General features: G+C 42.6%; 1 non-coding gene across 1 annotated transcript; it reads left to right on the top strand.

The window, feature by feature from the left end:
• Positions 1-4,679: 4,679 nt before the first annotated feature.
• On the top strand, positions 4,680-4,786 carry LOC112752928 (small nucleolar RNA R71). Its single transcript, XR_003177337.1, has one exon. It is a non-coding gene; the product is annotated as a small nucleolar RNA R71 (small nucleolar RNA).
• The last annotated feature ends 1,468 nt before the right edge of the window (positions 4,787-6,254 follow it).

Genomic DNA, 6,254 nt, shown 5'->3' with positions numbered 1-6,254 from the left:
AATTATGAGAGGACCAGACTGGAGCCAACCATTTGAAATCATGTGCGATGCTTCCAACCATGCAGTAGGAGCAGCGCTGGCTCAGCGTGAAGGTAAGGATCCTTTTGTAATTGCTTATGCGTCTAAGACTTTAGACACCGCTCAGTCTAATTACACTACTACTGAGAAAGAGCTTCTTGCTATTGTTTTTGCTCTGGATAAATTCCGAGCCTATTTACTTGGTACTAAAGTAGTAGTGTAGTCAGACCACACAACTCTAAAGTATTTATTAGCTAAAAAGGAGTCCAAACTAAGGCTTATATGTTGGATACTGCTACTACAAGAATTTGATTTAGAAATTAAAGATAGGAGTGGTAACCAAAATCTAGTGGCAGACCACTTGAGTCGCCTTGAGCACATTAAGGATACCTCCACTCCTATATATGATAATTTCCCATTTGATAACCTGCAAGCAGTTGATGCCAGGGCATTTTGGCCAGTTTCACTAACCTTTTCTTTACTGTTTTTAAGGTAGTTTCATGCATTTTCTTAGAAAATAAGCTAGTTTTGGGTAGATATTCACTTACATCTTGATTCAGGCATACATTGAGCACTTTACATGATTTCATGAGCATTTTGCATGAATTATATGACAAATTGGATGATGCATGACTCATGACTTGGACTAGAACTTTGATGCACTTTGTTGCTTGATTTCAGGACAAAGAAAGCAAAGAAGAACCACGTTAGCAGTCACGTTAGTCCCACTAACGTGACCTCTAACGTGGAATGGGTGCTAACTTGCAAAGTTAATGAGAAAGGTAATCGCCAATAACGCCCTCTGTTCCGAGGCTTACCTGAAACTGTAGGTCGATCTCGGATGAGATCTTCTGTGCTGGTCGGAACCGATGTGTCTGGCTGGTAAATGGCGGTCGGAGTTGGTGCGTCCAACTTGTTTGGATTGAACGTGCTGCTGATCCTCTATCACCAAAGGGTGGGGGGTACCTGCAAGAGACTCCGATGCTTAAGTTAGCACGGGTATTAAACAGGTGTTATGTAGAATCAGAGTATGAGTTATACCTGGGTGCTCCAGTGTATTTATAATGGTGAGAAGTGACCTTTCTAGATAAGATAAGTTAGTTATCTTATCTTATCTTATCTTTGGGTGAGGTCAGCTTATCTTCAACGGAACCGCCTTTATCTCTATATGCTTGGGCTACCTTAGGATTTGAGTCGTGTTCCTCTACCTGGGCCCTTTATTGGGCTCTCTTGTTGACTCGGCCGAGTTCTTTAAGAAGAAGTCGGTCCGCTTGACTCGAAGAGGTCGGTCGCTTTATCGTCGATCATCCCGGGTCGGATAGCTCGACCCAAGGTATGAACAGTGCCCCTGCTTGAGCTCGGTCTTGTCTGTCGAGGTCGAATTCCTTGGTACTTTTTGTAGTGAAGCCGAACTCAAGCATCTTGTCGACTTCTTTTTGTAGCAGCTTTTGAATGTAGAACGTTTTCCTCTACAAACGTGCGCTTTTGTATTAGCGCTTTTTTTTTGGGAATGCAAGTGGTTTTAATATCCGCATTTAATTGACATTTAATTGCCCCGTTTCCCTAACTTCCCTATTTTTGAATTTTGTACTCCAGAAACGGTTTCTCTCCTTCACCATTTTCGTAACTTCTTCATATTTCTTCTTTCATTTTCTCGCTTTCACCTTTTTTGATTTTTCTGAAGCTTCCACCTGGAGTTTGCAGTTGCGCGTTTTAGCCTAGCGACGTTGCTTTGTCACGTTGCTTTTTCGTGGGAGAAGGGTGATTCTGGCTTTTTGCCTTCCGCTTCCCTGCTTTTCTTCGCAGTTTCTCTCATTTCCTAGGTTTGACTCTTCTTCCTTCCTTCTTCTACACCATTTTTGTGTCTGTTTTGAGAAAGTTTGGATCTTTCTATCTTTTTTGCTGATCACTGTGTGTCTTGTAGTTTCTCCATCTGTTGCTTGATACTTTTAGAACTTTGCATGTTTGTGAATGCTTTTGTATTTGAAGCTTTGAAATGATGACTTTGTTTGATTCTGAAAAAAGGTTGTGTCTTTGCTGTTTTTCCGCTTGGCCCTTTTGGCATTTCTGATAAACTATGGAAATAGTGCTTTCTGCTGATAAACTGTAGAAGGGTGGACCTTTTGCATTTTTGCTTCCTTTGTTTTCTTTCTGGATTTTATTTTGATGAGTGCCGGGATATACGCTGTAGAAATAACTTAAAGACCTTGCTTGTTTACTGCCTCCAAGGGATGCCCCAAGACTTTTTGTCTTGAGTCTTGGGGTTTTCCCTTTTTTATTTATCCATTCGTCAAGATGTCTTGCCCCCTGTCCGAGATGTTTTTAAGTAATCCATTCTTCTTTTCTTTTTGTAGGATTTAGTTGACCTCATGTCTTCCCAAAATAACGTTGTAGAGATGCCTTCCCAGGTTCCCGCGGGTATGGCCGATTGGGTAGACTCCATGGTTCTCATGTGTGTCTCGCTGGTTGATTCTGAATTTTGTGCGCAGGTTAGGCAGTTTCATAGTGTCTGTAGTAATTCTGGTGATGAGAAGAACTATGAACTTGTCCCTCCTTTTTCTGACGAGAGAGTCTGCTTTTCAACTCGGGTTGTTGATGGTCGCCCCTTCTTTTATGCCTATGATTTTTTCTTTGGTCAGCTGGGTATCACCCTTCCTTTTACCCAATTTGAAACCGACCTGTTATGGTCTTGTAATGTTGCCCCTTCTCAACTTCACCCTAATTCCTGGGGTTTTATTAAAATCTTCCAATTGTTGTGCAATGGTTTTGGTATTCCTACTTCCCAATCTCTCTTTTTCTATCTGTTTGTCTTGACTAAGCCCGGTGTGGTAAAAAAGAAGTCAGCTTGGGTCTCCTTTCGTTCTACCCAGGGAAAAAAGGTTTTTTCCATGTTTGACGAGTCGTTTCGTGATTTTAAAAACTACTTTTTCAAGGTCCGAGCTGTTGAAGGAGCTCGCCCCTTTTTTCTGGATGAGTATGACGAACCTGCTTTTCCCTTGGAATGGCAAAAAGACGTGAGGGTCTCCAAGTATTCGTGGAAAATATTGGATGAGGCTGAGCGAGCCTTTGTGACTATTTTGGAAGAACGTTGGGGTCAATCTCCCCATCTTGACACAAAGAAATTTCTAACCAATCATTCTCTTCTTCAAACTGAACTGGGTATCTTGTGTTTCTTTTATTATCTTTGTTTATGTTGCTTGTAGCTGTCTCTCCGACTTGTCCGACTTGTAGCTGAATTTTCTTGTTTTATTTGCAGAGGCAATGAAGAATAGTGAATCCATGAAAGCTTTTAAGAGGGCACAGAGGGCGACTGCTGCCAGAAATTTTGCGGCCAAAACGGCTGGGGAGGGGTCCTCCCAAGTGCGCGAGAAGCCATTAGTGCCGAGTTCTCCCGGGATGAAGAAGGTGATCCCTACACCCCGAGTCCGTTTGGTGGATCCTCACCCTACTTCTGCTGCTCCCTCTGTTGCTCCTCCCAATAAAAAACAAAAGACTACTGAGCCCTTTGACCTCGATGCTCCTGATTTTAATCCCATTGAATTTGTGGATCAGCAAATCGGTCCCTACGGCGCTCTCTCCATGGACGATGTGTCCATCCTTCGTCACTTGGAATTTATGGCCCGAAATCACGTGAAGATGGCATATATGGCGGCTGCCATATATCGGACTGCTCAGAATCTCCCTCTCCACGCCACTAAAGCGTTTATGGAGGAGGCGAAACAAGAGTTTGATCGGATGAAGGAGTTGAAGGAGGAGCTTGAGATAAAGGTAGCCAAGCTGGAGAAGGACTTGAAGAACGAGGAGGCAAGTTCTCAATCACTGGCAGCTTCTTTGAGGTTGGCTAAGGATGCAGCCATGATGCATAAGGAGAGTTACATTGCATCTTATCGGGAGGTGCTGCGCCTGAAGGGGGAGCTCGACAGTGTCCGGGAAGATTATTCTGAGATCCAAAGTCATATCGTTGGCAGCGTGACTGCTGCTTATGAGAACTTGAGGGAGCAAGTTCAGGTCATTGATTCTGTATATTGGACTGCACTTCTTCGCGGAATGCCTTACTGTCTTGAATCTCTTTGCATATGCCCTCAAGTAGGATCTCAATTCTGGAGAGTCTATCTTCAGATGATGGTGAGTTGAGAGTGGATGGGTGGGTTGGGTTCTTTTGGTTTTGGTATGGATGTGGAGAGGTGTTGTTAGGGTTGTGTTGATATGATCTCTGTGTGGAATGTTGGTGAGCTGCATGGTTGTTGGGGTTGTGACGTCTCTGATCTTGGCTTTGATCTTGTTGATTTTTCCACCCAAAGTTTGGGTGATTCTTCCAACCAGGGTTGTACGTTTTGGAGTAAGGATCACTCCCTCTTGGGTTGCTGATGAGGTGGTGATTGCTGCCACTTGGTTCCTCTCCATCTTCTTGGTGAGGTCATCCAGCTGCTTGGTAATAAGCTTATTTTGGGCCAGCAGTGCATCCACATTGTTTAGTTCTATCACTCCTCTAGTGTTGTCTCTTTCAGAAGCATAGAAATAGTCATTCTCTGCTACAGTTTCAATGACATCTATGGCCTCCTCAATGGTCATCTTCTTGTTTAGAGATCCCCCGGTCTATTGCCTTCTTTGATTCATAAGAAAGGCCTTCATAGAAAATGTGTAGCTGCACCCATTCATTGAACATATCTGGTGGGCACCTTCTTGTCAGGTCCTTGAACCTCTCCCATGCTTCGTATAGAGTCTCACCATCTTGCTGCCTGAAAGTTTGTACCTCAGCTCTCAACCTGTTAATCCGTTGAGGAGGATAAAATCTTGCCAGGAATTTATTCACCACATCTTTCTAGGTTGCTAAACTCTCCTTTGGGAAGGACTCTAGCCATTTGGATGCCTTGTCCTTGAATGAGAAGGGAAACAGAAGTAGTCTATAGGTGTTAGGATGAACACCATTGGACTTCACAGTATCGCATATCCTCAGGAAGGTGGTTAGATGTTGATTGGGGTCTTCTTGGACGCCTCCTCCGAATGAACAGTTGTTCTGAACAAGGATGATGAGCTGTGGCTTTAGTTCAAAGTTGTTGGCATGTATAGTTGGCCTTTGGATGCTACTTCCACAGTTTCTTGGGTTTGGGTTCATGTAAGAGCCTAGAACTCTTCTCACTTGCCCAGCATAATTTGCTAGACCTTCTCTGCCATGGTTGTGAGCCTCTTCTTCATGATGGTTCTCCATATTTTCATCCATGTCTGGTTCAAAGTACTCCTCTTCCTCAGCACCAACTACTCTCTTTCCTCTTGCTTCCCTCCTTAATCTAAGGAAGGTCCTCTCAGGTTCAGAATCAAAGGAAGTTGAAGCCTGGCTTCTTCTCCCTGTCATACAACCAACAAGGCACAAGCAAGGAAATAGATGCCAAAAGTACTCTTGTTAAAATTGCTGTTAGTGTGAGTGATGCAATATATCAAACAGTTAGTGGGTTAGTGAACTGAATGGTAAATAACTAAGAAAAAGGAGTAGGGGGGAAGGGACGAAAATAACTAAAACTGAAAGCAATTAACTCAAAAAGAAATTTAAATCAAACAGAAGAAAAATTCCCAATCTAGTTATCCTCCAATTTAGTCATTGTTGATACAAAATCAATCCCCGGTAATGGCGCCATAAACTTGATAGCACGGAAACTTGTCTCTCAACAATTTTCCTTCGGCAAGTATACCGAATTGTCGTCAAGTAAAAACTCATAATAGAGTGAGGTCGAATCCCACAGGGATTGATTGGTCAAGCAACTTTAATTAGAGGAATGTTCTAGTTGAGCGAAGCAGAATTTAGTTTGAGAGTTGCAGGAAATTAAATGGCGGGAAAGTAAATAGCAGAAAATGTAAATGCTGGAAGTAAAGAGCTGAAAGTAAATGACGGAAAGTAAATTGCAGAATTGTATATGGGAATAGGGAAGATGCTCATGAAAGTAAGTTGCAGAAATTAAAGAGAATGGGTAAGATCAGAAATGGGGATTCATTGGGCTTAGGAGATGTTGCATTCTCCGGATCAAGTTCATTTTCATCTGTTCCTCAATCAATGCATTCATTGATCTCCTTGGCAATCTTAAGTGATCGAATTCCAATTCCTTGGCAATTCAATCTCTCAAATCTTGATCAATAGCCAATTCCTTGGTCAATTGCTCATGAGAAGAGATGAAGTATGGTCACTGATTATACCACATGCATTCCCAAATCAAGTGTTGGTAGGATTATAGTCACCATACCCA

Source organism: Arachis hypogaea, chromosome 15 (genome assembly GCF_003086295.3).
Source record: "Arachis hypogaea cultivar Tifrunner chromosome 15, arahy.Tifrunner.gnm2.J5K5, whole genome shotgun sequence".
NCBI classification, from domain to species: Eukaryota; Viridiplantae; Streptophyta; class Magnoliopsida; order Fabales; family Fabaceae; genus Arachis; species Arachis hypogaea.
This window is presented reverse-complemented; position numbering and strand designations above follow the sequence as displayed.